Source organism: Phyllobates terribilis, unplaced genomic scaffold (assembly GCF_046119375.1).
Source record: "Phyllobates terribilis strain yellow unplaced genomic scaffold, ASM4611937v1 Scaffold_140__1_contigs__length_4765195, whole genome shotgun sequence".
NCBI classification, from domain to species: domain Eukaryota; kingdom Metazoa; phylum Chordata; class Amphibia; order Anura; family Dendrobatidae; genus Phyllobates; species Phyllobates terribilis.
Genome location: NW_027362900.1, coordinates 2,865,411 through 2,876,403, shown reverse-complemented (window position 1 = coordinate 2,876,403; position 10,993 = coordinate 2,865,411).

Below are 10,993 nucleotides of genomic sequence, written 5' to 3'. Positions count from 1 at the left end.
CAGACAAGATACAGGAGCGGGTCTAGGTAATCGGACCCTAGAAGGCGGGAGGAACAGGCTAGGAGCGTGTTCAGACAGGCCTGGAAATACAGCCTCCAGGAAAGGCAGACAAGAGAACACAGAACGGGACCTGGCACCTTCAGAGTGCAAGCACACACTGAATGAACCACTATGCTCAGGCAGGGATTGATTGGAGCAGCTGAGCTATATACCAGGTGACAGACAGCAATAGGCTGAGGACGCACAAGGGGTGTGACCCACAGCAGGTACAAAAAGCAGGAAGTGATCGGGCGCCGCCCTTAAGCAGCAGAAACAGACACAAACAGATAGCATGGAGGGAAGCCAGAGAGACATTCTGGACTGGAGATCAAGTGCGCGCTCTTGCACAGTGGGAGATGGACCACCATGCAAGGACGCCGCCAGGTATGTTACAGTGGGGGCATCATACATACTGCATAAGGGGCATTACACTGTGTGGGGGCATCATACATACTGCATAAGGGGCATAATGGGGGCATTACACTGTGGGGGCATCATACATACTGCATAAGGGGCATAATGGGGGCATTAAACTGTGTGGGGGCATAATACATCCTGCATAAGGGACATAATGGGGGCATTACACTGTGTGGGGGCATCATACATCCTGCATATGGGGCATAATGGGGGCATTACACTGTGTGGGGCATCATACATTCTGCATAAGGGGCATAATGGGGGCATTACACTGTGTGGGGGCATCATACATTCTGCATAAGGGGCATAATGGGGGCATTACACTGTGTGGGGGCATCATACATCCTGCATAAGGGGCATAATGGGGGCATTACACTGTGGGGGCATCATACATCCTGCACAAGGGGCATAATGGGGGCATCATACATACTGTATAAGGGGTATAATGGGGGCATTACGCTGTGGGGCCAGTAAAGGGGTCCTGTACTATGAGAACAATACGTTTCCTCCCTTCCTGTCTCCATAGTTGGGTCGTATGTATCTATTACAGGAAACAGAACAAAAACCTTATGATTCTTATAAAGGGGCAACACAAGACCCCAAAAGAGTCTCGGTGCTGAAGGGGTTAATGTCCCCTGCGCCCAGTAATGGGGATCTCCACATACCTCCACCTGCAGAGCCGCCACCACATATATGGCTGCTCTGTGCGCACAGGAGCTGTGATGAGGTCACAGGAGGGGAGGAGTCAGGGGTCACATGATCAGGGGCCTCAGTGGATGCAGGACTCTGCTGTACTGGTTGTCATGGTGCTGGATGAGCTGAAGTTTATGTGTGGGGTCAGGAGGGGTTTACAGTGTGGATGTAGCGGAGCCGTGTGTGTACGAGGTGTACGGAGCGGAGCCATGTGTGTACGAGGTGTACGGAGCAGAGCCGCGTGTGTACGAGGTGTACGGAGCAGAGCCGCGCGTGTACGAGGTGTACGGAGCAGAGCCGCGCGTGTACGAGGCGTACGGAGCAGAGCCGCGCGCGTACGAGGCGTACGGAGCGGAGCCGCGCGCGCACGAGGCGTACGGAGCGGAGCACGTACGGAGCGGAGCCGTGTGAGTACGGAGCGGAGAAGCGCGCGTACGAGGCGTACGTAGCAGAGCCGCGCGCGTACGAGGCGTGCGGAACCGCGCGCGTACGAGGCGTGCGGAGCCGCGCGCGTGCGGAGCGGAACTGTGTGTACGAGTTGTAGGGAGCAGAGCCGCGCGTGTACGAGGTGTACAGAGCTGAGCCGTGTGTACGAGGTGTATGGAGCGGAGCTGTGTGTACGGAGCGGAGTCAGGTGTGTACGAAGTGTACGGAGCGGCCAAAAGCAAAGCCCACCAGGTGTAAAGAACATACGACCCCCTAAAATGACCCCATTTCGGACACTGTACCCATGAGGGAAGTCATCTGAGGGTGTAATGGTTCTTACGTTCTTATCCCACAGGTGTCTCACTGATTTCTTTACAACTCGTTTGTGTGTAAATAATATTACATTTGTTCAGAGCCGCAGCGAGGGGTTCAGCCAGGGGTGGACACACCGCCGATGCAGCCACACCTGGGCCCAGAGGTGAAGTGGGGCCCATGCAGGAAGGGGCGTAGTGCTCAGGCAGCAGACCATGCAGCTGCTATGGTGCCCCTTAGCATCAGGGCTGATGCTGCTTAACCCCGTCCACTCCCACCCGTAATGATTTTTGATACTCAGGGCAGAGTGTGCACAATGAAAAATGGGGCATGTCATGCAGGAGAGAGGCCGCTGGCCAATGAACGCTGCCCCATCAGACTGATAGCAGCCAATGAGCGCTCTTATGTCTGTACTCCTGCAGGGACTTACAGGGGGCCTTCTGCCTCCTGCGGTTCCTTTCCCAGCAGCATTTCCTCAAAGAGTAGAGGGTGGGGGAGGAGAGTCCACAGCATCGGACAGCACGCAGGGGCAGGAAGCTGAAATCAGTCCTGTCTGCTGTGTACCCTCCTCCACAGTGGGTTCTGCAGCCCTCTCCAGAAGACCGTGATATCATGAAAGATTAGTATATGAATGTATGTATATGTGCGGAGCTGCCGCCAGGAATTTCAGACCCCTTACTGGCAAAAAAATTTCGGGCCCCTTGAGACTCCGCCCAGGCTCCACCCCAGCTCCACCTCCACTCCTCAAACCTTCCACAGTCACACCGCCCACTCTTGGAAAAACTCCACTTCTGCACCACATCCTTATCAGTCACACATTAAGGGTATGTGCCCACGCTCAGGAGGAGCCTGCAGCACCGAAGCTGCGGAATAGCCGTGCGGCTTCTGCCCTCAATTTATGCAATTGAGTGGCACGATTTTTTTTTTGCACATGTGGAGTTTTCTCATAGATGTTAGTCTGTGGAGAAAGTCCACATGTGGACCCGCAAGAGAAATGGACATGCTTGCAGGTCTGAAAGACGTACTGCATGTCAGTTTCCGTGGGTGATCCATAGGTCCACAGAGTCGCATAGTGGACATGGCATTTCTAGAAATCCTATCCACTATGCTGTAACACCTGGCCGCTGCAGGTTTGATGCTGCATAAGCATGCAGTGTCAAACCCACAGCGGCTCCTGACCATATGCACATACCCTAACAGTTCCCATAGAACACCATATCACATATATAGCAGCAGCTTTTGTTTTGGCCAAAAGATTTTGTAAGCCGCCGCCACGACAAGGTAGACTCTTCTGGCAGGGCCCTACTCTACTCTAACCTATTAAACATTTCTTAAAATATCCAGTACTCTATTTAGGTATATTTTTCTTTAAGGGAATATGTCACAAAGATTTTTTCAAGTAATATCACATACAAAGGGACAAAAACCGTCACACCATGACCGGACTGCATATTACCACCACATAGTGACCAAATAATACCACATACAAAGAATACCGACACACGATGACTAGACCACATATCACCACATAGTGACCAAATAATACTACATACAAGGAACAAATACCATCACATCATGGCCGGACCACATATTACCGCCACATAGTGACTGAACAACACCACATACAAGGAACAAATACCACCACAGCATGACCAGACCACATATAACCACCAGATAATGACAAAATAATACTACATACAAGGAACATAGAATTAAACCTCATACCCTTGTTCATGCATATTTGTATCCCACCCTGTATATAAACTGTTTATTGCAGGAAATTTGTGTGAAAACCACCGATGTTAGGAAATACACCCGCATCTGATCCGGTGCAAAGCATAATATCCTGGCAAAGGATCATAGAGCCGCAGATATACCGAGCATTATCAATCATATCAATGGGAGGCAAATAGATGCATCATTGTAAAACAGACGAAAACAAGTATGTACAAAACACTGGTGAGATTACTGTAGAACATTGCAATGGTGAATCAGATTAGATGGAATGTACAAATCCATGCTATCCAGGAGTTGGATGTATAACAGATCAATTGCAATGGGATACGTCTGCATAGAGTCTGATGCAAAACTTGATTGTGAGGCTGTAGGTATAGCAAGCATTTCTATCTGTATCAATGAAAAACAGATTGTCATGGAAATATTGAAAATCTTTTCTTCTCCCCTGTCATAAATATTAAGAAGTCTCTCTCCCAGACTCCTCTTCCCTCCTCCCCTATATTACTTGTCCATGGGAGAAGAGCTGACACTTTGGCCAGTGGCCTCTATGCAAATTAACACACACAAGAAGGGCCTTGTAGGCAAATGCTGGCCCAAAAGGTGCTACCAAACCCAATTAACACTGTCTTGTGATAGACTTACAGCTTAATGAGAAGGTTGTATTCCCAGTGCTTTAAAGGGAATGTAACAAAGGCCTGCAGATGGGCCGAAGCCGATACGGAATATGGAACAACTAAAGTTCCATATGTCCAATAATAATGGGGTCTATATTTTGGGTGGCAGGGTCAGCTAAGGAACAATATGGATATTTTCCTGTCGCTGTAAGCCCCTCCGCGAGCTGTGGCGAAAAGTAGCAAAATGGACGGCAGCTATACCGTGTGTGGTCTCTGGAAAAAGGTAAAATCATAACAGAACATATGGAGTCACTTTCGGGCCTCTACGATCAACCCACGATAAGTTATCGCAAAAAACAGATATCTAATAAAAATATGAAGGCTGGAGACCAACCCCCGTGATGTCATCAAGGGGGTGTGTAGGCAGGTCTCCCCTTAGGCATAAAAGCATCCACAGAGCATTGATCAGCACTTATGTTGGAAGTTACATATTTTGTGTAGTATGGGTCACATTCGCTGAATGGGCATTGGATTGCTTCCCTCCACCTATACTGAGTCGTCCCTGCGAACTGTATAGAATAAGTTGAGAATTGAAAGACACATTACTGTAATGTGTTGCCTGACAAAGGTTTTCTATAGAGTGTGGTGTCCACTTTATGAGATGTTACTATCCCTGTCAGGAAAATATCCAGAAATGGAGTGGAAATCAAAGGTTCACTGACAGTGCATTTTATATTTAAGGAATAAGAATTCAAATACAAAACAAATTGTGACACTAACTGGGGGTCACCTCTCCATACTAAAAGTACATCATCAACATATCTACCAAACCAAAAATTGTGCTCAAAAATTGATTATCATCAGAAAAAATGTAAATTTCTTCCCACCACGACATGTACAGAATAGCCAAAGATGGTGAGAATTTGGAGCCCATGGGGGCTCCCAGTACTTGTAAATAATATTTAGAATCAAACATAAAATTGTTGTGGGACAACAAATATTTTATGTTATAATGAACCTTTTTAAATTCACAGAATATCCACTATATATATTTAAATGGTGTTGAACAGTAATGACGGCCAATGCGTGAGGGATGGAGGAATACAGGTTGACAACATTGCTGGTGACAAACCTATATTCTTCTTGCCACACGAACCTGTCAAAAACCCTCAGGACAGACGTAGTATCTTTCACATAGCCTGGTGTTGGAATAACCAGAGGATACAAATGTTCACCAGCCATTGGCTTAAATTCTCATTCAATGAACCCATACCCGAGATAATAGGGCGAAGTGTGGGGGAGGGGAAATACCCTTGTGTGTTTTGGGGAGCCCATGAAAAATGGAATAATCAGGTAACAGCCAGCGCTGAATTTTGTTATTAAACACCGATAAATAAATGCCTTCCTCCAGAATAGTGGACATTGTTTTATACAAATTGGTAGGATTCATAGAGAGCACCGGAGCAGATTTCATATATCAATAGTTCTAATAGCACATACTCCGGGGCATCAAAACATTTTGTGTCCATACATAATACTGATCTCACACATTTTTCTTTCTTTGGTCTTGTAAAAGTTAATTATCCGGTAAGGGGTGGAAACAGACAGAAACCCCTTAATATGCGTGAAGCCTTCTGGATCTGTCGTGTAAATACTAAATACCCTTCGGGTAATGAATTTCCGCAATGACCTGTTTTACATCTATTGATGAAATCCATACTGGTTTATTCCCAGCAGACCATCTATATGGTGACATTCCAGGTTTTCTCAATTTATTTTGTGTTTTTCCGGTTATTATTTGCCGGTGTACTTATTTGCCTTTCTGTATATTGCGCTATCATCGCTGATTCATCTTCGCAGAACGCACATAAATGATGCAAATATCTTAAAGATTTTTCAGCAATGACTGAGTATTTCCATTGCAATGTTCTGCAGCTTATTTATCTTCCATTTCTCATATATTTATTTATGTCCGTTTTTTCGCAATATAATTCAATGATTTGTTTTTCGTTGATACAGATGGAAATTCCCGCTACATCCACAGCTTCACGATTAAGTTCTGCATCAGATATTTGTTTTTGTCAGTTTTATTATAATGTAATTACCTGTTTTTCATTGATACAGATAGAAATGCTTGCTACATCTATAGCCTCACGATCAGGTTTTCCATCAGACTCTATGCAGACGTCTCCCATTGCCATTGATCTGTTATACATTCAGCTCTTGTATCATGGATTTGTACTTCCATCTAATCTGATTCGCCATTACAATGCTCCACAGTAATCTCACCAGTGTTTTGTACTTGTTCTCGTCTGTTTCACAATGATGCTGTGTTGGCTGTAGTGGAAAAGGTGTCGGTCCCCGTTATACTATTTCTACTCTTCCGCAATTGATGCCACTTTGGTGGTGTCAGCCCCTAATTTAGGGAAATGAACACTCCTTATTGGGTCTCCATCTGCTGGGTTGGCGGTAGGTCCCCATTATACTAGTTCTACTCTACTGAAATTGATGCCACTTTGGTGGTGTCAGGCCCTAATTTTTTTCATTTGAAGACTCCTGATTGGGTCTCCATCTGCTGGGTAGGCTGAAGTGGAAGAGGTGTCGGTCCTAATTATAACATTTTTACTCTGGTGAAATTGATGCCACTTTGGTGGTGTCAGCCTTTAATTTTTTGGAAATGGGGAAACTTCTGCTTGGGTCTCCTTCATGTGTGTTTCCGATCACAGTAGGCCTCCCAGACCGGCAGGCTTCCACTTACTTTCAGTCAACTGCCTTCCTTAAATTTTTGTACCAATACTAATCTATAAAATTCATATTTCTGCCATAAGAGTGTGGCTGAGCATAAAAGCAGGTTGAGCTGTTGCATGTGTTATCAGGGCTCTCAGCACAGCAGACCTACACCGATCCCTCACCCACCTTGTCTGAATTTGAAGTTCAATTCAAAGCTGTAAATGCTGGCCCAGACCGTGATACTTCATGCATGGCCTATGGCTGATTGCTGCTGTGCCATTATAAAATTTGTACTGTGGGTCAATTGGGCCAATTTCATGACACCCTACCAGCGTCCATGCCCTGATGACCGGGTATTTATGACAAGGAGGGAAAGGTTTTTAAAGATGATCAAGCAGTACCTGGCTGACAGGCTCACTCTGATAATAATGAACAAAGCCTGGATTAGCCCTGACTTTTCCACACCACCAGATGACAGCAGCACATAAAGCATTTTTAATCTTCAATATTTGAATGAGGCCTGCCAGTTGATGCCTTCTAGAGTCAATGAATGACCCTGCTTATAGTTTTTTCCTTTCTTTGCACTTTATGAGTGTAGAAGTGCCACTACACTTTGTTCACAATATTTGAATGAGGCACTACAATTGGTGCCTTCAAGGGTGTATGAATGACCCTGCTTGTAATTTTAGGCAGGATTTGCACTTAGGGCATAGCCTTTATGAGTCTAGGAGTACCACGACATCACAATTTGAACAGAATGTGTATGAGGCCCTCCTTTACAATATAATAATTTTATTTCTATGGCGCCAACATACAGTACAGACCAAAAGTTTGGACACACCTTCTCATTTAAAGATTTTTCTGTATTTTCATGACTATGAAACTTGTACATTCACACTGAAAGCATCAAAACTATGAATTAACACATGTGGAATTATATACTTAACAAAAAAGTGTGAAACAACTGAAAATATGTCTTATATTCTAGGTTCTTCAAAGTAGCCACCTTTTGCTTTGATGACTGCTTTGCACACTCTTGGTATTCTCTTGATGAGCTTCAAGAGGTAGTTACTGGAAATGGTCTTCCAACAATCTTGAAGGAGTTCCCAGAGATGCTTAGCACTTGTTGGCCCTTTTGCCTTCACTCTGCGGTCCAGCTCACCCCAAACCATTTTGATTGGGTTCAGGTCTGGTGACTGTGGAGGCCAGGTCATCTGGCGTAGCACCCCATCACTCTCCCTCTTGGTCAAATAGCCCATACACAGCCTGGAGGTGTGTTTGGGGTCATTGTCCTGTTGAAAAATAAATGATAGTCCAACTAAACGCAAACCGGATGGAATAGCATGCCGCTGCAAGATGCTGTGGTAGCCATGCTGGTTCAGTATGCCTTCAATTTTGAATAAATCCCCAACAGTGTCACCAGCAAAGCACCCCCACATCATCACACCTCCTCCATGCTTCACGGTGGGAGACAGGTATGTAGAGTCCATCCGTTCACCTTTTCTGCATCGCACAAAGACACGGTGGTTGGAACCAAAGATCTCAAATTTGGACTTATCAGACCAAAGCACAGATTTCTACTGGTCTAATGTCCATTCCTTCTGTTCTTTAGCCCAAACAAGTCTATTCTGCTTGTTGCCTGTCCTTAGCAGTGGTTTCCTAGCAGCTATTTTACCATGAAGGCCTGCTGCACAAAGTCTCCTCTTAACAGTTGTTGAAGAGATGTGTCTGCTGCTCGAACTCTGTGTGGCATTGACCTGGTCTCTAATCTGAGCTGCTGTTAACCTGCGATTTCTGAGGCTGGTGACTCCGATAAACTTATCCTCAGAAGCAGAGGTGACTCTTGGTTTTCCTTTCCTGGGGCGGTCCTCATGTGAGCCAGTTTCTTTGTAACTCTTGATGGTTTTTGCAACTGCACTTGGGGACACTTTCAAAGTTTTCCCAATTTTTCGCACTCACTGACATTCATTTGTTAAAGGAATGATGGCCACTCGTTTTTCTTTACTTAGAATTTGTATTATGGCAAGAAAAAAGCAGCTAACAGTCTATTCAGTAGGACTATCAGCTGTGTATCCACCAGACTTCTGCACAACACAACTGATGGTCCCAACCCCATTTATAAGGCAAGAAATCCCACTTATTAAACCTGACAGGGCACACCTATGAAGTGAAAACCATTTCCGGTGACTACCTCTTGAAGTTCATCAAGAGAATGCCAAGAGTGTGCAAAGCAGTCATCAAAGCAAAAGGTGGCTACTTTGAAGAACCTAGAATATAAGACATATTTTCAGTTGTTTCACACTTTTTTGTTAAGTATATAATTCCACATGTGTTAATTCATAGTTTTGATGCCTTCAATGTGAATGTACAATTTTCATAGTCATGAAAATACAGAAAAATCTTTAAATGAGAAGGTGTCCAAACTTTTGTTCTGTACTGTATTTCACAGCACTTTTAATTGTAGAGGAGAATTGTACAGACAATAAAAGACATTACAGAATAACAATCACATAAATCTACAGATGCCAAGAGGAGTGATGGACCTGCTCGCAAGCTTACAATCTATGAGGAGATAGGGGGGACACGAAAGGTAGACGGTAACAATTGTTTGTATTGTAACTCTTTCAGCTAAAATTTCCCATAGACGAGCATCCGAGCATTAGGAATTGCTCAGTTTGAGTAACAAGCATCCGAGTATTTCAGTGCCTACTCCTCCCTAAAAAGCTTTCAAGTATCTCATTGATAAATTCCCAAAGTTGAGTGAAGAAAGGATAAAGGAAAGAGTCTTAATTGATTCATATGCTTCTCCAAGATAATGAGTTTCTCTGTTGCGGAGAAAGGAAAAGGCTGCATGGGTAGCATTTGCATTAGTGATAACTAATTTTTTGGGAAACTCAAAAGCAGATAACTATGAAGCGTTGGTGGAAAGTCTCCTCAAAACCTATAAGGATCTGGGTTGTAACATAAAGATTAATTTCTTACATTCGCTTCTAGACTTTTTTCCATCAAACTGTGGAGCAGTGAGGGACGAGAATGGTTAGAGATTTCACCCAGATACTGCGGCAATGGAGAAAAGATATCAAGGAAAATGGAATCCATCAATGCTTGCAGATTAGAGTTGGACAATTGTAAGAGGTGATCGGATGCAGAAGTACAAGAGACAAACAAAAAAGTTGTCACTGAATGAGGAGCAAATTTTGTAATGCAATTTCTGTAACTGTTTATAATTCACAATAGTGTTTGCACAGATTTTAGTTACTTGAATTGTTGCCAAGTTTCCTCTAAATAAATATCAGAAAAATGGCATAACAAAATATTCTGCATCTTTATATTTGCAAAAGTAATTATGTTTCAAAGTCCTGAAACTTTTATGCATTAATTATATGTAGCAGTACAAGGAAAACTCTTGGATATCATAGAAACAAGAGACAACTAAAAAAATTCATTGTCAGATTTGAATTCACAAGGTCAAAATCATTAAGAAATGGCTCATTTCATAAATTAACCTGACAACTTTTGAAAATTTGTAAAAAACAGTGTTACATCTGAAAGATCCTTGAGCTAGTCAGGTGGAAGGTCCTTCAGCTACTCACTCAGGATGTGCAGGTCCCGGTACCTTCCTCTCCTGCTCTACATCAATCGGTTAGATAAGTGTGGTGCTGGAGGAGAGAGAGAGCAGTTCTCTCAGTGATCAGGAAGGACACTGTATGAATTTTTCCTCAGTCACTGGAAGCTGCCTCCAGTCTATAAGACGCACTCATTTGTTAGCAAGATGTTTATCTTGCTAATAGTGTGTCTTATAGTCCACAAATTATGGTAAGTTCTGAAGTAATTCCCTTTCTCATTTAATTATATGACTGTCTGGTATATGTTTTTGTACAATTTGTCAATAACATACATAGTTTCTCCCTGTCTGAGTTATTTTGATGGCCAACAAAATACAATTTTCCAATAACTCACTTTTTAAAATCCAGGTATGATAATAGCTTCTCTCTGTGTGGGATTTTTGATGTTTAAAAGGGTTG